Source organism: Cupressus sempervirens, chromosome 6 (genome assembly GCF_028749045.1).
Source record: "Cupressus sempervirens isolate cs-2001-9-10 chromosome 6, ASM2874904v1, whole genome shotgun sequence".
NCBI lineage: Eukaryota > Viridiplantae > Streptophyta > Pinopsida > Cupressales > Cupressaceae > Cupressus > Cupressus sempervirens.
In genome coordinates, this window is record NC_143123.1 from 503181127 (window position 1) to 503204199 (window position 23073).

The 23073-nt window shown below is 32.6% G+C and overlaps 1 pseudogene; it reads right to left on the minus strand.

Annotated features, from left to right (window-relative positions):
* Positions 1-21495, minus strand: part of LOC149553229 (GDT1-like protein 4) — a 171023-nt pseudogene extending 149528 nt beyond the window's left edge.
* Positions 21496-23073: the final 1578 nt, after the last annotated feature.

Here is a 23073-nt window from a genome sequence, read left to right on the forward strand (position 1 = left end):
AATTCATAAATTTAGTTCAAGGAGCAATGCATATTTATGAGAAATCATTACTCAATACTTTTCATATACTAAATCTATGCCTTATTGATTGTATAAAGAGTGTTATGAATTCAATTAGACTATTGACGATTGGCTTCCTTAATGTTGTACATTATTTGTTATTTACTTCTTTGGATCGGCCGAGCTCAATTGCCCTTTCCTGGCTTGCGCTACTTTGCAGACTTTGCACTAGGCTATCTATGATTATCTTTATCCTCATTGTGGTGGCTTTAGCTATTGATAAAGGCCATAAAATGAAAGATGAATATATACTCTGTATGAAAGACCAATTCTTCCTCATGGATTTGCTCAAAAATGGAGTTTGTATCATTTTTTGGAATGGGTATGAATTATTTGCTTGCCAAAGCTTTGAGATGGTTTTGCTAGCAGCTTATACTGAAATCCCTGCAATATAAAGTGGTCCATGAATTGCAATTCCTCTAAGATGGCTAGGACATGAAAATTGTCTAGTGGACATGTTAGAGGGTGAAGGACAGGGAATAAGTATTAATCTGATAAAATATGTGATTTAGGATGGATTTGTGGTGTTATTTTTTGGGTCTTTTACTCGCTAAGGAATATACAAAATTATTGTTCTGGTTGAAAAAAGTCAGTGTGGTCTTCAACTCAAAAACCTAGCGAGTATTGTTGTTTTAAGGTTGCAACTTTTATGTAAATGTTTTCCTCCTAGACAAGAAATACTTTCAATTTCATAAGACCCTGAGTTCATTTATGCCCAACAAATACAAAGGCACATTATTTTAATTTTAATTGGATCCACTATTTATATTTATCTTTTCCTCAATAAAGATTTCTTTTCTCAGTCTTATATTTAGTTGATACCAAATTGAGTAGGAAACATTCATTCCAATTTTGTGATGTGAGACTTTTGGCTTCTATTTGTAGGGTCATGGTGATTCCTCTTATGATTAGGTGTTATCCTCAGGTCACTGAGTTTTCCTGGTGATTGGTGATTGTTGCTTGATCCTCTTGTGGAGAGATTCTTCATAACTAAGATTTGGGTTAGGGCAACCTACTAAGAATTGGTTGCATCTAATGTTTTGATCCTCAACAGTTCAATGTGAGAGCTCCCATTGTTGGTTGGAGGTTTGCAATGTGTAACAAGCTATTGAAGACAAAATATGTAGAAGATGTCTTGGCTGCAATTAAACATGTCCTGCTAGTTGTTGTTCTAGAAAAAAGGGTAAGGGCATTGTTAGAAACATGAATATGGCATCTTTTCTCATCATTGTTAATGTTCCAATAGCAAATATATTGCAAGATAGACACTCCCAACAACTTGAAAACAATAGAATAAATTATGTGTTTCTTACATTGTACTGCCAATTATAAGTAAGGTTTAAGGAATGGGTTAGCTACTTACTGCATGACTAAGGTGCCAAATTAGATATGCAAGAAAAATGTCCAGGCCAAACTCTTAAGGTAGTAATTCATTTGATGTTTTGATTATTATTTATGAAACAAGTCAAATACACTGTTCCATTGCTATTATTACTTCTAGTGTAAAAAAAGCTTGTAATATCCTGCCTAGGCAACAAATGTAAGAGATGCAATGACCTCTAGATAAGAGCTAGCAGATATAGGTAATAAATGTATTAATGACTTACAAAAGTACCATCAGTACATCTTAGGCAACAACGTCAGTCAACAATAATGCCTCTAGGGTATACTTAGCACTCGTAGAAAATATTATGGGCTCAATTTTAGTAGGGAAGCAACCTCAACCACAGATATATAGTTACATTTTCAATTATTGACTTAATCATTAGGGTGAAAAGCTCAAGCAAAGGTGTATTTTATAGGTCACGAATTGTAAGATTTTCCTAGTGCTTCACCTCTGTGAGCAACACTTAGATCCAATGTGTGTTAAGTGTTCCATTCATTGTTAGAGCCACAACTACCATGAGCTACTAATAAAAAATTTGGGTACAACTTTTACTGGCATTACTACTTTAGATACATACATCAGACATTTTAGAAGATTCTATGGATCTTAGAGAACAAAAAATTGAATGCTCCACTTTTGATGAAAAAAATGACTTTACATGTTGTACAAGAATTATGTGTTCGATGTTTCTATGGATGATAAAGTAAATGTTCCATTTTCAATTTCCTTGTAGACAAAGTTAACTAAAAAAGCTTTTATTTTCTTACTATGTAGAGCAATTGATATCAAGGACTTACAGAATAGCCATCCAAGGATTGTGAACCACTTTGTTGATTTGAGCATCTCCGTATCCCCTGCTATAGGTGGACTTGATCTCTGGTAAGCTTATTTTGATTGTATCTTTTATTTTCAATAATACCAATATTTTTTACTTGGCCTAGCCCCATCCTATTAGATGCTTGATCCATGTCACTCTGTCAGTAATGAATAAGAATAGCATGTGTATTAAAGATAAATCACTTGAGCTAGAAATTGTATCCATCTTTATGAATCTAAAATATGACATAGAAAAAGTGGAATAGTTCTAATGGAGAAATATTATGAATGAGCCAACTTCAACATCAAATTCCTGAATAGCAATCAAACTATACCTCAGATTCATAATATTTGCAACAAGATAGAGATCTTCCTCTTCGTTCACTATCTACATTAACCATTTGATTAGATGTATTTTGAGGATTAATGGAATGATTCTAAGACACTGAACATCCTCTCATCTGCCAATGTACAACCTCAAATTGATATTTATTGACATCATTAGGTCTAATACAAGACAATGATCACCCTCTTCTATCACTTGAGTCCACCTTGCTTTTATCTATGAATCTGGAGACTTCTTCCAGTACTGTGGATCCTCTAAAAAGGGGATTAATTGTCGCATTTCCAAAATCCATTTGGCCATTTAGAAAAAATTCTACTGATGAGGAGGATTGAGAACAATTATTTGAGCATCATTGCTCCTTGATCTCCTGTGGGCTCCATTTTGAGAGGAATCTAATTTTCCTTTGTCTGTTGTGGTTGTACTCCTATCTCATGACCCAGTCAAGGATCTTTGAGAAGTTGATTTAAATGCTACCACAACCATCACTAGTTTGAGTAGATGCCAACCTAATTGAAATGAAACAACACATATAATATTAGCTTACACATAAAATTTGGTAATTCCCCGAAAAGGAGAATAACTAGAATAATAAAACAAGTGTAGGTCCATTTATCTAGGGTAGTGGATCTTAAAACAACCGCTCCTACAATCCACCACTAAATAAAGCCTAATCAAAATTTTAGTAAATATATAAATAATAGGTCTATTTCTTCTGTAAATGAAATACTTCAAGTTGGACAAGTAAGATGAAAATTGTATACCAATAGCTTTGTATCAAATTAATTTTAAACTACCCTCTAAATTGTAAAATATGGAGAAAACAAATCACAAAATAAGCATGGCTCAGTTAGATTAAATCATGATCCTGCATCACCATAACATTATGGTGTCTTATAGAAAATATAACTAATATTGCTCACACTGATCTTATAGTTCACTCTCTTTCTTGGAGAAAAGCTCTGCATATCAACTAGAAACTGACCAACTTCAATTGATTTGTCATTAACTTAAATTTTTCACTGCTAACTCACTAGTACAAATTTTAAACTTATGGAAGTCTAATTTATGATTTTTTCTTAGTTCCATATAAGGTCATTTCTTGAAAAGCCATTAAATTGACTTACAATTGTGAATATAAGTGCCATAGATTTTATAATGTTGCAAAAAGTGAGTTGAACTCATGCCATAGTCTCTCCGTGCAATCTTTACAAACTAAATCACTCCATGCAATCTTTACAAACCAATTCATTGCAAATAGATTTACAATAACATTGTGGAACTTGAAAGAACTTCTACAATACTCTGCCATACTTGTCTTGCTTTGCAACTTGCTTCTTGCTTAGTTGCACAAACAAGATACAACTCCCAAACTCTAGAATTACATGACTTAGATGATCCTCAAGGCATGTATACCAAATATAAAAAATTGTACAGAACAAGATCCCAATAACACAAAAATTTGAATGAAATCCCAAAAAGATTGATTTTCGATGAATTTACTCAAATCTGTTAAATGTGGATTGTGTTTAGCTACCCTTCTAGCTCCGTTTGGACCAGACAAGTTATTCTTATGCCAAATATGTTTGATAATTTATTTGAAACCAAATATATATGGATAGGGACTATTCTAAGTTTCTTATGGTTCCATAGTATCTTGGATTACCCTTGAACCCTCTGCATCTACCTTAGTCATGTGTTGGACCTATGATCAATTAGCATCACAATATTTTTATTAGAGAAGAGAAGCTTGAATCAAATTCTATGGTATACCATCACAATGATGATTCAAATAATTTCAAAATGAAAAATGATATCATATTCAGCCCACATTATTCATCATCACATTCACAGTATATTGGTGGTAGCATTTCTGATGATACTCCTCATAATCAACAATGACATCATAGCCATAATGATGACAAAGATCATCTAGACCTTCCTCAGCTCAACTTTTATGATGAGCTTCTATGTGCATTATTTAACAAATCTACCCCTGAAATGGATGTTGTTTGATCTTAAAAGTGTGAAATCATTATCAAGGTGGATGATATTTGTTTTTTTGTCATAAAAGGCCTTAAATCAAGTTTCCCTCATAATCTTGAACTAGTTGTTAGATTTCTAAAATTTGAATTTCTAACTCTTATTTAATTGCTTTTACAAGCATTCTAAAAAACAAAACTTTGGACTATGATTGGTTTTGGATCAGTCTATCATATCAAATGATTTATAAGCCTATAATAATCAAATGATTCTAGTTTGCCTCTAACATTTTCAAAAATAACTAATGATAACAAATTGCAAACAACTTTTAAACCCTTTCACTTCATTGTGACTAAATAGTTAAAACTTAAGGGGATAACTACCCAAATCTAGAACTATGATACTTCAGTTTATGTGGAAAAATTTTTAATGATAACCTCTAACATATCACCTATTTTAAGTTTAAGAAGGCAGCAAGATAGATCTAGTTCAGCATTGTTTACAGTTGACAACAAATATTAGGAAAATAAAAAGCAATTCAACTCTCTTGGACCATGGCTAGACTAGCAGTAGGTGGAGGAGAACACAAACATGCTTGTCTATGATTCACCCTACATAAATAAGAACATTTTAATTCAAGAAGAAACAAAATTATATCATAGGATATCATCTAAGAAATCATGTAAGCTTAGAGAACATTGGGTAAAAGCATGCATACAAACAACTTCTAGATTGCTTGCTCAAATGCATTGTCTACATCACAATATTATCAACGCAATATCATATTTTCTATTCTGATTGAGTCAAACATAGTAGACTGCATCTCAATTTCATTTTTCTTGAGTATCTACTAGAATTCATGATTTAAAACACTCAGGTTTCCATGTATCCTTCAGTTGAGCCCTATATTACTCTCATTCTAAGGTGCAAGTTCCTCAATGCATGAAAAAATAAATTAAGGCATGTATCATAGAGGTCCACTTTCAAACCTCCAATAAGATATTGTTATATATTTGCAAAGATATCAATAAACACAAATATGATAGAAAAAGTGCTTAACACATTTGAGTTCTTTAAGAAGTCTGGAAAGAAGTTAAGTGTATTTTATGTGTGCTTCCAAATTTCCCTTTGACATGGACTCTGCAATTTAATTCATAGTAGCATTGCACCTTTTCCACTAGATATCTTTAAGAAAAAATCTTTACTCTTCTCTTCTACCATTACAAGGAAAAATTAATAACACCAACCCTACTTAGGCTTCACAACAATAAAATAGATAAATATATGCATCTATAATTGCAAAATTGGGACTCAATAAAAACATCCTATGATATCTTTAAATAGATTTTAAAAGCATATATTATATACAAAATATACTAGTATTATCCAAGCCAAACACAAATGAACATATGCTTGCATTGAAGATGGCATCATTATAGAAATGGAATTCATTTATCAGTATCTACACCATGCAAAAATCATCCCTATAGAATCAGAAGCCTAGATAGTTAAGTATGAAGAACAACTGACCTAAAAACCATAGGGAACTAATCTTTCCATCTAAACTCAACGGACTGATGAGGAGGAGTAAATTTAGATCCATCTAGAGGGAACCACATCCATATTTGAGCTTTGGGACCAAAATCACCAAGAGAAATTTCACGGGTTGGTTCGAGTGTTATCCTCCCTATAGTATACCTACACATGCACACAATGTCAAAAGAAAATATGCATAGATGCTTTTTTGGAGGACGTTAAACTTGCCTATTATGTCAGCAATTAGTTAAGCAAGAAGTGGCATTTTTAAAATTAATTTCCATCCTTCAATCTCACCAGATCAACAATTTAATATCAAGATGCCATTAAACTAAATTTAAGGTTTACTCCAGGTAGCACAAGAATGTGACAAGATTTTTCCTTGATCCTTGCAAACTACTCTCATCCAGCTTGTAGGCAGACCAAGACACAAAATGATCTCCTTGTGAACACCCACAACATCTAGAGCATCTGGCTTGTGGAATCACGATCATCAATAACTGCATCACAATATGCTACAAAGGAATTCAAGTGTAGAGATTTTGAATATTTTAGGAAAAATCAAGGAAACCCTTACACCATGCTCCAACTCCAGCTCCTTCCTACACATTGATATGTAGCTAATAGATGGTGGATTTTTCATGCATTACAACGGGAACATGAAACCATGGTTGATATTAGCAATGAGCTAGTACAAACCAATGTAGGAGAAGTATGTAACCTATTCACATCCAACTATGGCAGTAGTTGTTAATTAGAATTCAATTTAAATCATCAAAAAGTTTCTAGTGCAAGTAGAAGTAATGATGCACAATAGTCTTATGGGGGAGGTAAATCTCATATTCTGAATGAGGCCAAAAATTCTTACATAATGCACTATGTATGCTTTCCAAAACTGTATAAGATAGAAAATGCTTCTTAGTCATGGAAGACAAATAAATCTTGTGTCACTCTTTTAGCTTTCATTCATAACTAGGAATTTTTTTCCAATCATACCTAATAATACTCATTGTCATTCAACATCTAATTTCAACCTCCAAATAAATAAAAGCATAGTCTGCTAATCAAGAATTATAGCTTTACATAAGGAATTTTTATAGGGGAAAAATTTTTGAGGTAAGAGAAATGGTAGCTCCCAATAGAGGAAAAATTGAAGCTTTTGTTTTTGGAGAAGCAATGCACAAATTGCAGAATAAAGAAAAGATGTGACTTAATAAATAGTGGGCCAACTTAGATTATGACAAGATGGTTGGTCTAGATACAACATTGGATGATTATCAAGGGTATATTGGTCATGGTGATTTGATATTGGAGAATTGAGGAGGCTCAAACTACTCTTTTTAACTTATTTTTTAGGTGGTTTCCAAAGTCAAACTCCAATTACTATGTTTAGAGATTTGTTTGTAGAGATTGTCCCTTCTGAATTGGAAACTTGAAGAGGCTTATTTTCTTTACTTAACTGGAAAAGTGAAATTCCTTAGGCTTTGACAAATCTTTCAAATTTTATTTGATGAATGACTAGATAAGCATCTCAAGGGAACATAGGATGTGTATGAAAAAAAAAGAATTGATCCTTATTATTACATTCTTAGATCTTAATAAATTATACTTAGCTCAAGTAAGAATAGAGATGGATTCCAATTAAAACATATTTGAGAACTTTTCAAAGAGGCTCACCTAAATCCCCATTCTTATAGATCATAATCAAATCATAGATATTTTATATAAAAGAAGCCCAAAAAAGAATAATAAAAAAGGGTCATAGCATATATAATCACTATCATAAAATGCAATTGACATGGTTGGTATAGTAGAAGAAGAGAAACCCCTTACCAATTTGGAAGATGTAAAGTGGCATAAGGGAGAGATAAGTTTAAAAAATTTAAAGCATTGTCATAGATGAATAAGTGAAGTTCAAGACAGCGAGGCTAATTTGGATTATGTACAACACAAAGAAAACCAAAATGTAATAGCAATTTTTAATAGATAAATGAACTATATAAACTTATAAAGCTCATAATAATAATAGGACATAAACAAGAGCTAAATTCTGAGTAGACAAAGTCTAGACACATGAAGCATACCTGATTGATCAAAACCAAATCACTACCATGCATTTTAACCACTCCTTAATAGAAAATCCATATACTATAGTTAAATTTTGAAAAAGAAAATATTTGCATCTTCAGTTGGGATTGTAAATCATAAAAACCCACAAATGAGATGTAGATGATGCAAAAACATGAAAAACCTACAAAAGCACTATAGCCAACCAACACTTCAAAGAAAGCATATAAATAGTTTATGTCAAACACTATGCCAATACTCTCTCAATGCTTAATCTAGCCGACATTCCTTGAAAATATCTCAAATATTATTACCAACAGGACAAGATCTGTAGAATTCCTCTAACAAAAAAACCCTACACTAAAGAAAAGTGTGTTGCATACACATTTATATGTTGTCACTCATGATTATGATAATCAGAAATGACTGTAGTTGATGGATGTACCAAATTTTGATATCATATGTTGATATTTCTAAGTCATGCTATTGTTAAAACTTAATCTGCTTTAGTTAATAACTAAAGGACATTCTAAGCCTATTAATCTTTGGATGTGTATGTTACTCTTAAGATAGACATGGTTGTTTAGGGTCTTCCTAATCCTCATGGCAGTCATGACACTATTTGGTAGATAATAATTGTTATAGTTTTGTTAATGATTGTGTCTGGTCTAGGATACCTAGCCTTCCCTAATAGCTTGTAAGCTTACAGACATACAATGTTTATTGATACTCCTATAATATAACCTTATCTATCTATTTTCATGAACTAAAACTAACTATAAGACATTTTAACCACATATGCAAAAATATGCTCAGTGACCATTGACAAAAGAGACCTCTGTTAATGGAAAATAATCGAATAGGCATAGAACAATAAACAAGATTACCTAAATGATGCATCCCTTAAGATGAACTAATTCTAATTCTACATAATGTAAAACTTTACATAATAGGTCTAGTATAAAAGTGCACAAAATTCTAAGTGGTGATTTAACTAACTTGTAGGAGAGTTCTTCCTGAGTGCTACAGCTAGCCTCCAATCACTTCATTGTTAACAATACCTAATACTCAATGCCAAAATACCATGATTGGATTTGTTTCTTGAGTTTCTCAGTTTTTTTTCTACCCTAGCTTTCCTTTTTCTCAAATTTGATGTGTTATATAGCTAATAAACCAGAGAAAATGGAAAGAATCCAACAAACAAAGAAGTTCCTACAATTAACTCATAAAAACACACTTTGATATTCCATAAAAAATGAATTTTCTAGACATTTAATATTTTTGTGAGTTCATGAGACTCATCAAAACTACTTCAATATTCCAAAAAACAAACTTTCTATATATTTCATATTTTGTGATTATCTAGCCTCTCAAAGGCACTCTCGAGGGTGAATTTTACAAAAATAAATGCATGCTTCCTTCATGTTATTAATAGTGTAAGCTTTCTAGTGCTTAAATACATAGCATGTATCAAGAACAAAGGTAGTAGAAAGGAAAGGAATGGAGAGGCACATGAGAGAGGTATGATGCAGGGATCAATCAATTCAAACCAAATTTGATTAATCATTTCGATGAATGTCCCTATTAACAATTTCAAGGCTTTTGTAGTGAAGATGGAAAATAACTGTTTCTTGTAATCATTGAAATACTAGAGATGGAAAGAGAAAGAAAGATCTAGGTAAACATGGGCATGTTCAATAATAGCTTAGGAGCCTTTCTTTTAGCAATATAAAAATTATCAATTTGAGGGAAATACACATTCTGAGTGAAGAAGCAACTCCCATCTTTCGACTTCTGCCTACAACTATTGTGAGATAAAGTTTGAGTAAGAAATTGTCTAAGGGGGCTGGTCTAATTGTTCAAAAAAGCCTAATGAAAGGACAGGTAACTTTACTGCAAAAAAGATCTACAAGTGGAAGGATGTAGATAGCACAAAGAGGGCATGTTTTCTATGGTGAAAGACAACATATTCATAATGAAGATATGTTACAATAGTTATTGACATGCAATAGGAAATACAATCTAGTTGAGAATAATGTACAAACAACAAATATGGGAATGGAATATCATGACAGATGATTCATGAAGACAACCTATGATGTATAGTCAACAATAATAACCAAGGATGACTGCTAATTTTGGGTAAGAAAAATGTGGTTTTTTGGGCCTACCAATCCCAAGAAAGAAACATACTACACATATAGAAGCAAGATATAGAGGTCAAGATTGTAGTAACAGATCCTGAAAATAGCAAAGGAACTACAAACCTATGATACAAAGTGGTCAATGTGTGCATCAATAACAAAGGCTCATATAGATAATATCATTACATTGGGTTCTCTTATACCAATACCCTATTTTTTGATAAATCCATTTACATGATTTCAACTTATGTGTCGTCAAGTTGTGCATCTTCTTAATGAACTTTACAAAGCCTCTTTACACTCAAGCTAAACACATATGACTTCCTCTACTTTCAATAGAGGATTTCCTCACACACATTTCTAGTTTAAGGTGTCCTACAATGGACAAATTTAAGAAAGCTTTTTGGGACACCCCTATGGGTCATGAGTTTTTTATGCTGAAATTTACCAACTTGCAATAAATGACCATGGTAGCTCCTCAAGCACTCGTTTTGAGCCCTAGTCTATACTAGTTTGAAAAGGAATAGGAAGACATCTTTGATAGTCTAAGGTGTTTTACATTCAACTAATAGAGAAAATTTTGCACATTGTAGAGCAAAAATTTCCATTTTACAAAAGAAGAAAAAAAGAGGACAACTTTGTAGTAGGGAGACCTATTCTACCTCCCACTGCCTATAACTAAAGAACTATGGAATTATAAAGTTTGCAAAATGTCTTGAAAGAAAGTAGCACCCTATGGATCTACTTTTCTAGCTTTTTAACAATCAGCCTTAAGAGGAGAATCACTTTCATCCACCCATGATCTTGTTGGGTACAGAACATCTTAAACATTCAATCAAAATGATTACAACAATGACATTCCAGCTCTTCCCTTACCATGGGGTAATAGTATGTCTACTCTCACATTTCAAGCTAATCATGATTTTCCTCAATGATTGAAGAAGGGATTTCCCAAATTCCATGTTAACATCACTCAACAAAATAATGATCTAAATCTTTGAGCATTAGCGAGGCAATTGTAGAGAGAAACAATTTGGATAAGTGGCAAAAGGTAACAATCCTAAAGTTAAAATAGTTACAGATATTAAGGAAAAAATCATAATTTCAATTTCAAAACCATTTCCAATTCATTTTAAATATGATGATTTGGAAAAAATATGCATGTGCAAAGGCAAAGAGAGAGACATGCTCATAAGGTCCTTTTTTATAAGAATAGTCTAACAAGTATCAAATTTCTTAAGAAGCATTGTAAATCTTGTTACAATATAAGGAAGAATAAAGGACCAAAGTTAAGGGACTAAATGAAGACTAGTAAGTCCATCTGATCATAATCAAGTCATGGAAGAATATATTGAAAAAATGAAAATTCGATTCCATTAAAAGATTCAACTTAGGCTGATAAGTTTTATGCTCATCCCATAAGAACTTCACCATAAAAAACAAAAATGAGAAAAAATAAATATACTCTTTTTCAAGTAAAATGAAATAACTCAAACTTGTCAACAAAGCATTGAAGACCACATCTCAAGCATTCTTTTGAAACCAAGTATTAAGATATACAACATCAAAAAGTGTAAATATGATATGTCCAATGGTTTGAATTATATAAATTTAGGCAAAGAAAAGCATTAGTTGTTACTGATTGGTAATTAGTGAGGTTGTAAGAACATCATTTTGTACATCTCCAATAGCCAAGAGGTCTCCTCCCTTGGCTCCATCTAAACAATGAGCAAAAACCTTGCAAGCTTTACCTGATAAAGCTAGCTGTGAAAGAATAGATGTATTGGCTTATCCAAAACCAAGAATACCATCCAAAGCTTGGTCACTCTATAAAAAATCACCTAAGTATCCATACCAAAGAAGATCAATTGCATAAACCCTATGGGACTTTACAAGAATAGGTAGATTCTTCTTCCAGTGATCATTGCAACTTACAAAACTATCATGCCTAGAATAATATATCTTCAATAATGGGAAAAGCCCCAATATTCTATAGAGGAGTTATCATGAACTATAAAGATCTTATCAGAGTGGCGATATCCCTATTTTCAGCTCCAACAATGAACATTCATGAGTGTTTAAGATTTTTGAGCAGACATTCATTCACGAGTTTTGCTAGAGAACATTGCTACCATTCTGGTTGAGACGCAGGAATGAAGCCCTGCATAAGAACATATGATAATAATAACATACACGTGAATAACATCATATACTTTGTTATTTCTTATTTGAATTATGACCCAAGTTGGTCAAAATTTTGACCAACTCAAGAAAATTTAGGGCATTTTCGATGAACATGGGATGAAAATTAACAAAAAAAAATGAAATCATAGTTTTTCTTGAAAATGTTGATAGAAAAAAAAGTCCAAATGTACTAGTTTTGAATTAATTATCTTGGTTTTTACAAGTCTGTTGTTCCTAGATAGAATGTTTACACAAATGGAGTCATAGGGCCATCTCCCACCATAGGTATAGTATGGTATCTTGGGATTTCAAAAATGACTCCATGTACATTTTTTATAGTGGAGATGGGGCCCTAGAAATTTTTGAAGTTGAATTTGTAGTGATGCCCTTAGAAAGTCATAAAAACTTAGTTTGGGACCACAAATTATTACAGAGTTGAGAGGAGTGATTGAATGTGCACATACTTCAACAAAACAATGGAATGTGTTGAAGAAAGGAGTGGTGAAGCCTCAAGTCCAATGGGATCTGTTGGAAATATTTTTATGGAAGGTAAAGTCTTCTTGTTTGTAGATAACCAATAAATCCCTTCAAACCCTTGATTTTAGGCTAAAATCATGCTCATACAATATAGACAATTTGGAAACACTAGACCCCAAAAATAATTAAATTCTCTAAAAAGGGTATTTGGAATGGTGTTTTTTTGGACCCTTTGTTAAGGATTTTTTCAAGATAATTTGGTTTTAGTGCACTTGGAGATCTAATTCTTGTAGCCTTTTTACAGGCATTTATATGTATTTTTGTTTGAAGGTTGGAACTCGGTTAGGGTTTCAATCTTGATTTGGATTGTGGATCTTGAAAGAAGTCTAAAGAGATCCTACAATTCAAATAAATCCTTTTGTGAGTCATTTACTAGCTTGGGGTTACCTATGTGGTTGTAGAGTTGGTAAGAAAGTGTGTTCTACCTAATTGATGTGAACCAATTGAATGGATAGGATCTATTGTTTAGAGTCCTAAGAATCTTGGGGTGGGTAGAATCCCTAATTGGTCAAGTGTATGACCTAAGGAGATTCTAAGAGAGCTTGGGGAAGAAGAAAGATGGGTTATCACATTAGAGTGGTATTAGAGAAAGTTAAGCCTTAGGAGAAAGTGGTGTATGTCTCTAGCTACTAGTGAGTTAGTAGGTGAGTCCAGCATGGTGACTAATGTAGAGTTGGCCAAGGAAGTTGATGGGAAAAAGGAGAAGAATAGGCTCCTTGGTGTATCCTTGGAAGAGCTGAAGAAAAAATTAGAGGAAGTTGTTGATGTAGCTAAAAGGAAAGAAGAAGAAGATAATGAGAAGGGTAAAGAGGTAGCAAAAGAGGACATGCACTAGAACATTTTGACAAATATGTGACTATGTGACTAAAACTTTTAGTCACACCAATAAAATTTTAGTCATATGACTAAAACTAATCACATTCTACTATTTCTTTGTAATTTATAGCTATAGGTGACTAAATAAGTGACTAATTTGGTCATTTGGTAAAATCACAAGATCAACCAAACACAAGTGACTAATTGAACTATCAAATAAATGTAAGTAGTTAGTCACTGATATTAGTCACCCTAAAAAATACCAAATAATTATTATAACTCCTTTATAATAACATTCATAATATAATCATATATAATATATAACTTAGAAGGCTTGTTTCAATAGAAATGCTTGTCCAACAATAGACTTATTGCATCAGAATATCATCTACAACTATCTTATGCCTAAAATATGGCTTCTAGAAGACTTCAAAAGCAACTATTAATAAACACCATTTAAATATATTATTATATTGATGCTTAATATGTTTTTAGGATGAAATTAATGTTTGACCTAAAATAATTAAATTATTATTTTAATGATCTTCTATTAAAAATTAAATCTATTGTAATTATCTTAAATTAAAAATTAAGATAATGAGTAATAATATTTTGTATATTCCATGGTTGATTTAAAGTTTGATACTTTGAATTAAAATCTTAAAATACATTTTTAATAAATGTTGATGACATGTGATTGGTGTGAAAAAGACCTTCATACATTAGTTGGTTTAGTTATATTTGATAATAATTCTTTACAACAAACATATTATTTGAATTGTGATATGATAATAATTTTTGAAAAGTTAACAATACATCAATAAAGAATAATTTGATTTGTTTACAATATAAGATATTCATTTATTCATATATGATGTAAACAATCCAATTCTATTGTGAGGGGAAGTCTTAACATTCTTATTTCTGGAATCAACTAGATTCAATTTATATGAACTTTAGAAAATAATGTATGTAGAAGTAATTATTTTTAAATGTAGTGTCTTAAAAATATAAGGTCAAGTAGCTATTTTTATAAGAAATTAGATTCAATTCATATAGATTGTAGGAAAATGGTGAAAACAAAGATAAACCCATGTCGACCCTCATTAAAACCAACCAACCCTAAATTTCTCAAAAATCCCCTCAATTACCTTCAATGATATTTACAATCACTTTTAACTCATCCATAATAATCTTTAAAGACTAATAAAATTATTTTACCTCAAAATATAAAATCTATTAAGTAATTGATAAAATACCATATCATTTAATAAATAATTTTTTGGCATTTCCATTTGAAATTAAAAGAATAATATGTATCCTATCATATAACCTCCTAAATGAGTGAATAACTATTAAAAACTCTTCCAAACTCATTGGGTAAAAATACTAAACATTACCCATGTTTTCTCACTTTTTCTCTTTTCATCTATTTTCTATTCTTGGCGCCTTCAGGAAAGGTTAACATTGGATATTTCTGATGTTTCTAGAGGGTTTTTTACACGTAATGGGTCATTTGGTAAGGACACATGCTCATATTTCTTGTGATTAAACTCTTTTTTTTCCAGTACATATTTTTTTTACTCCAAGTTGTCATGGAGTAGATTTCTATGAGTCCTAGAAGATTTTGAAGTTTCCAAAGGGTACTTTTCTATATTAAGATGCAACCTTTGATAAATATAATCAACATGGAAGTTATGTGCACAAGGAAGCATGTAGACTTCATTTCCTACATGGAACTCCTTAAGGCAGATGGGGCACTCCTTACAGTCAATATGAAATATCTTCATGTAGAATTTTGGATTCTCCTAAATAATTACTTCAACTACTTCTCTTTTCCCTTGTGACAAATAAATGCCTAGATGATATGTCCACATAATGCAAAGGTACATTATTTACTAACATAATTCCCCATAGGATGCTTGAAAATTGGATCAAAGTTAATAGCTAGTTTTTTTTAAAAAGGGTTCTTACAATTTTGGAACTATCGCTATCTTATTATAGTTAGATGATTTCTTCAAGAAAATAGAAATCTTAAATAGAGAGAAACTCCCACCCTAATGGTATGGGAGGTTTTTTATGTGTTTGAATATTGGAATGTTCAAATGGGAAGAGTACTTCGGGGGGGTGAATCAAAAGTAACCAATTGTTATCTTTTCAAACCCTTAATAGCATATAACTGAAATTAACATGTATCAAAGTAAACAAGCATAACATGAGAGCATGCATCAACACATAACACAACAGATTTTGGTGACCCAAAAACCCTCTAGGAATAAGAAGGTAAAACTGGGGTGGGGATGATACCCACAAAAATTATTGTAGTAATGAGTTCAACCACTTCTAATGGTTTGCCTTGTTAAAGGCCTGCCCTGTTAAAGGCTACAACACACTGTTAAATGTGACTTGTTGAAAGGATTTACAAAGACTTTACATGAAGTGTCACCTTGTTAAAGGATTTACATGAAGGCTGTTAAACCTAACTAATACATAGGATTTTCTTGTTCTTCTCCAAAGGTTCTCCTACCTAGCTATTAAGCTAACCTATCACCATAGAATTTCAAATTCTAATGCAATTGTGAGAGAGTGTTAGAACATTTGACATGATTGAATGCAATCTTGAATTGTTGGGTTTAGGCACTTAATCTACTCTTTCTCTTATGATCCTTACTTGATCTGATCTTCTAAATATGTCCTCTATTCTATTCTGGTTAACTAGATAAATGATATCCCTTCCACTAAGTCTTTTCCTCTTCACATTAAAATTTTAGTATAACATCCCCTTTTCTATTTTTCTTCCATTCATAAAATGGTGCATTCATCCTCCTTATAAAGAATGTGAAGACTTAGGGATAGGTATGGATCTACAATCCAAATTGAATCTCAAATTCCCACTCATACTTTGCATTTTTCTTATTGGTTGCATGCCTTCACCATTTTTCTGATTGGTTGCATGCAAATTTCATAGGGAAAGAAAATGACTTGTCCTTATCCTTTTTCTCCTTGAAAATTTCTCTAAGTCAGCTCCAAAAAAGGTTTACATCATATTTTGTGCAAGTACAAACTCTTATGTTGATCCTGCATTGCTTGGCACATGAAGTATTACTGATGCTCAACACATACTATTTTTGGATTGGTCAGCATCAACTATGTTTCTTGGTTTTCTCGGCACCTATTGTATCCTATATTGCTTGGCATATGTTGTTTTGAGTTGTTTGACATCTGAATGATTCTATTACTAGATACATGAACAATTACTAGATCACTTGGCACATACTATACTATAATCTACTCTACACTAACTATGACTTGGCACCTTTTAAAATTTTGGCTCAACATCTATAGTGTACTTAGCATACATAGTGAAAATGGTTAAGTGTGTTGACACTCATTTGTTAATACTATTTATTTGACCAAAAATCTCCCCCTTTGACATGAGTGTCAAAAACACTTAACTAAGCATTGATGATCCTAACCTTATTGAGTACACTTTTTACTCACTCAACTTACATGCAAAATTTCAAAAATATGTAAATAGAAATATACCTTATGACTCCCCCTGAGTTGATTGTACCTTTGAAATTGAAATTCTATGCCACTATGCCTGATCCTTTCTATCCTATGACCTATTTCTGCATTCTGAGCCTAAATTCTATATTTGATCTGTGTGATGTCCTTGTATTCCATGTGATTACCAAAATTTTACATCTCTCCTTCACTTCTTTATTCTTTATCTCCCCCTTTTTTGGCTATATACAATCATTCCACTTTATTTTCAAAATGAATGAATGAATAAATGATCAAAATTTGTCAAAATTTGGTAATTACCCATTATTTCTTCCCTTATAATATATATCTCCCCCTTTGTGACATTGATGTCAAAGGGTTATATGGAGTAATTCGATGTTTAGCCAAAAATGAGCTATTAACCTCTAGGAGTATCTTTAGAGCTCCATCCCAATTGTTTAATGTAGTATCCAATGACTTGTTTTGGATTGCGAGCTCTACTACTAGGTCTACAAGTCCTTCATGTGTAAAAAGGTTGGGATATTTCTTTAGGAATGTCTCTACATACATTTTCTCCTTGTGAAGTGTCTCCAAGTGAGGGGTGATGGAGGATTGAATTTTCATTAACTTAGCTTTTATATTAGCCTCCTCTACTAATAATATAGCTAGTTCCCTTTGAGTGTAAAGCATCTAAACAAAATGCTTCTCACTTTGAGCTAGATTGGTTGGGAGTTGCATACTAAAAATATTTAGATTTCTCTCCAAGCTCATTATTTTTTGGCTAGTCTCATGTGTGAAGTTTGAAAAATCACACAGTTTACTCTAAAGGGGGAATATATTCCAAGTATAATTTTGACTCTATCTATTTTCTTAAGTAGGTCAACTTGTCCCAAAATGATAGTATTTGATATCTTCTCATTGACCTTACCTTGGAATTTCTTCTCTAACCATTCCATTAGTTTGTTATTGGTGTCATGATCCTCATTTGTTACCTGATCAACTATATTTGATAGTTGCTCTATTATTGTTCTTGATTCATTTGGAAATTGTAGGCTGAAGGAATCCATGAATATGTCCTTGATTTCATTCAATGATTGCCTGTATTTTTAGTCCTTTCTAAGTACCTCTTGTCTCCTTCTTCTATCTAATGCATTCTGAATTTTATTCATCTTTTCCTTTGTGTGAGTACTAGATTCATAATAGGGCATCTTTATTTCTTCATCAAGCTCAGGAATTCCATAATGAATTGTCCTAGCTACCCTAGAGGAGCTTGAGCATGGTGTTCTAATTTGCAATTCTAGAGTTCCAGTGCTCAGTTGCTGAAGAGTTTTTATAGGAGTACTTTTTTTCAGTAGTTCAACCAAAATTTGTAGTGTAGATTGCTCCTTATCATTTGTCTCTTCTTTCTCTTTAGTTTGTTTATCTTTTTCTATCATTCTAGTTGGGGGTGTACCTAATGACTATATTGATTTGACTTTATCATTCCTTACTATTGCACTTGGCTCCTAAAGTGAAACTATGACTTCTTTTGGTGGAGATGGTGGTGGAAGAAGTAGAAGTCTAGTAGATTTTGTGATCATAGGTGGTTCTTGTGTTTGCACCTTGATTTCCTTTAATTTTACTACTGTCTTCTAGAGTTCATCAACACTGACCAATATTAGGCTTGAACATAGCCTAGTTGCTTATGTTGATTGGTCAAGGATCTTTTCTAGATCCTCTAAAGTTAATGGATTGATGTTTTGACTAGAAGTTTCAATGACATCCTTTATCTTAATTGTTTCTATAGGTGTGATGGTAGAATGAGGAGGGCTAGGAGGTGGTAGTTGTGTGTCCTGTATACTCTATTCTTGTTGCTCACCTATCCCCTTTTCTTCTTCTTTACTTATTTATTCTTCATTTTCTTCTTCATCCACTTTCTTCTCTTCTACTTTCTTCTCCTCTACCTTCTTTCTTCTTGCTTCTTTTATTTGTTTTGTTTTGGCACTTGCTTCTACCTTGTATTCTTCATCAAATACATCATCAATTTTCTTGTAAATAATTTTCCACACTTTTGTGGTTTTGCTAACAACCTCTTCAATTTTATTTTGTAGAATACTAAATGTCATGTATTTAGGAGTAAATCTACTGTTGTGCCTTTTGACTGCATTTTTTATTTGACTTTTAGTCAAATTAGGCAACATCCTTGCTAAGGTAAACTCCTTTATTTCTTTCTAAGTTTGTAGACAAAAATGCTATTTTTCCTCTACAATCTTGTATAATTCCTTTGGCAATGAACTATCTAGTTCAAGAGGTGTATGTTTATATTCTACCATCATATTATAGACAGATATCTCTATTTTATTTTGGTCATCTTTGTGAGCTTATTTAAATTTACATTCTTCAAATCATTTAAGTCTCCATTCCTAATCTTAGCACATAATTTATCAATAGAAGACTTTGGTGGATGACTTACCACTTTAAACTGATTGTGGTCTTCTGATTCCATCCTCTCTTCATCTGAATCAAGTTGAGCCACAAATTTTATTCTTTTCTTTGGCTCTTCTTCAGTCTTCTTAGTGAATTCCTTCCTCTTAGTTGCCACTTCCTTTGCCTTTTGTGTAGTAACTTGTGTAGTAGCTCTAGTAGTAGGCTTCTTAGGTGCAGGCTTTGCCACTTTCTTTATCTTGGATTGAGGAGTAGGTGGTGCTTTTTCCTTTCTCTTGGTGACCTTGGTTTGAGTGGATGATTCCTTGGCTTGAACTTCCTTATCACTTTCATCGTCATCTTCACCTAGGCCTTGTGTTAACTGAAGTGGCCCTTGCTCTAGCTCATCCTCATTGTCATCTTATTCTTTATCATCAGTTATTTCTTCTACTTCTTTTGTAGTACCTATCTCTTCAATACCTAATTTCTTTTTAATATGCTTTACAAGCTTGTCCTTTTTCTTGATTGTTGTTGCTATCTTGAGGTCTGTAACCACTCTTGATTTGACAATGTCATATGTTCCAAAGTTCTTTGTAGTTTTATCAATTTCCTTTGCAATCAATGCTATAATAGCTGTTGAAGCCTAATCCACATCAAGTTCATAGCCCAGTGGTCTAAGCCATCTAACTCTAGGGATGCTTTCTTATATGTAGATATAGTCAATTTCCACTAGAAAACAAATATCTTTTTCATGTTGCTCCACTAATGAGACTAGAATTCTCATTCTCTATTTCATGGATTGTTTGAAATCTTCAAAATAACTAGTCATTTGGGCATCAAAATTCTCACCCATCTACTCAATGAATCCATTTATTTGTTCAACAATATTCTTATCTGGATCCCATTTCACCTTGCCTATTGAGGGTAATTCTATCATAATATAGAAGAATATGCAAATTAATCCTACACCAAATTTGCATTGAGCCCCTTTGGATTTCCTTATGGCTCCAAAGTTCTCATTGATTTGTTGCATCATCAAATCTACAAGATCATAAGTGTGATCATTTTTGACTAGCATGTAGGCAACATCTATAGCTATGTAGGGTACAATATTTAAGCTACTAGATTGATCAAATTTGTTAGATATGATCCTGATAGAAAAATCTAGTAGGGGGTCTTTGATGGTGTCAATTGTCATACCCCTATTTTTCCACTTAGCACTAGTTTTTTTCTCAATTGCCTCCCTCTTATCACTTCTTAGGGTTTTTGGCTGATCTAGGGTTGGGATACCAGTGACCCTATGTACAATTTTCTTTTTGAACTTTACTGGCCTAGTTTCTAGCCAAAAAGCTCCATCATGGATTCTACTTAGCAAAATATGTATCCATTCTATTTTAAAAACAACTGGGAAAAATAGGGTTTTGGTCAGTCCCTTCTTTTTTACTATGGAGAATTTGTCCTTAAGTTTCACATTTTCACAGAGCTTATCAAATGCATTGAAAATCTCCTATGGATTCTATCTTGTAGTTGTAGCATTTTCATACGTCCTAAACCATAACTACTTTATTAGGAATCATAGATAGGGCACCAACGGGATCATTTTTGTAAGCAACTTCAGGGATGGGTCTGAACTCTGGTTGTCTAACTTCATTGCTAACTAGTTGAATTTCCAACCCTTCCTTTTCTTTTACAGATTGAGAACTAGATGCCATCTTTAACCAAATTAGGGTTTACTATGTACAAATTTTTTTCAATCTACATAACTTGACACTTGAATGAAATACCTAGTAAATCGATGAAATAGATTTCGGTAGCTATTGAATTTTTATAAATCACCTTTTGATTGCTAGGAAATTGCTTAATCACTCTGCTTGTCTTTTCTCTTTGTTCAAATGAACGAAAATGATTTTCACTTTTATTAGGCTTGAAACCTAACATTTATTGTATTCATTCTTTACAGCTATACACTTGGCAATAGTGACAACTATACCTGGTGTTGTAATCCCAATTGTAGTGATATGCATGATTAATTCCTCTTGAAGGTTGATTAGGTGTCCACATAGGCTTTGATTTGCATTCAAATGCTCTATGTCCATTTTTTTGTAGTTGTAGTAGTGGCCCTAAAATCTTGGTGGCATCATGGTCTTGGTTCTGTAGTCTTGTGCTAAATGTCCTTATTTTTTGCATTTGTGAAAAAAGTTTGCATTTTAAGGCTTATCATGCTGATGACTATTCTTACTTTTGCATACATTAGAGGTATGTCCCTTTTTACCACAGAAATGACAAGTAGGTTTAGTGTTCTTACCTTTGTTGCTTCTTTGTTCTATAGTTTTTGATGATTCTCCTTGTTCAGTGCTAATATATCCAAGTCCTGTAGTGTCATTACTTTCCCTCAATGATTTTAGAAATTGCTCAAAGTACTTGATAGCCTCATTGGGTTTATTGTAACTTTCTACTATTTCCTTTTCTCTCTTCAATTCATTCTACAATTTCTCATTCTATATCTTCAAGGTGGAGATCTCAAAATCCTTGATGTTTAGGTCATGATGAGCATTCTATTGCCATTATGATTATTTTTGTCATTAGTGATAACACTTACTCAATTATAAATGCTTATTGAGCATCCAAGTGGTTACCTTGTAAGCTTAGTAGTTCAACAGTTTACACTAAGCAAACAGTATCTACCAAGTAAATAAAGACAATGTGAAGTCTAGTAGTGTCTACTGAGCTTCATACTATCTACCATGCTTCACAGTGTCTACCAAGCTATAATTTTGTGTCATGAAGATTCAGTGCAAATTGAGCAATTGAAAGATTTAGTGTTTATCTAGTGAAGCAAGGTAAACTCAGTGTGTAGTATCTACCAAGTGACACTACATCTACCGAGTCACCAATGGTTACCGAGTTTAGAACTATATCAAGTGACTAGTATGGACCAAGCCTTCACTTCTACTGAGTGCATGACAATGTTGAGTAATGCAGTGGATGCCATGTATCAGAAGGTCACCAAGTCAGTTGAGTGAACCCGAGTTATTTACTATTGGGACGACTTTGTAATGTATTTTTTTACTTGTAGTTTGGGAGACCTTGTAATTTTGTAAGTTTGATAGGTATATATGTAAGATGTATTGTAAGATATCAAACATGATTAAATGAGAAAGGAATAGTGAAGTAATGAAGAGTATATGTGATAGATTATCAACAGCAGTTCAAGGAACACATCAAGGTCAATTCAAAGACTGAAAAGTTATATCCATCACATGAGGTGATAAGTGCATAAGGAATCTTAT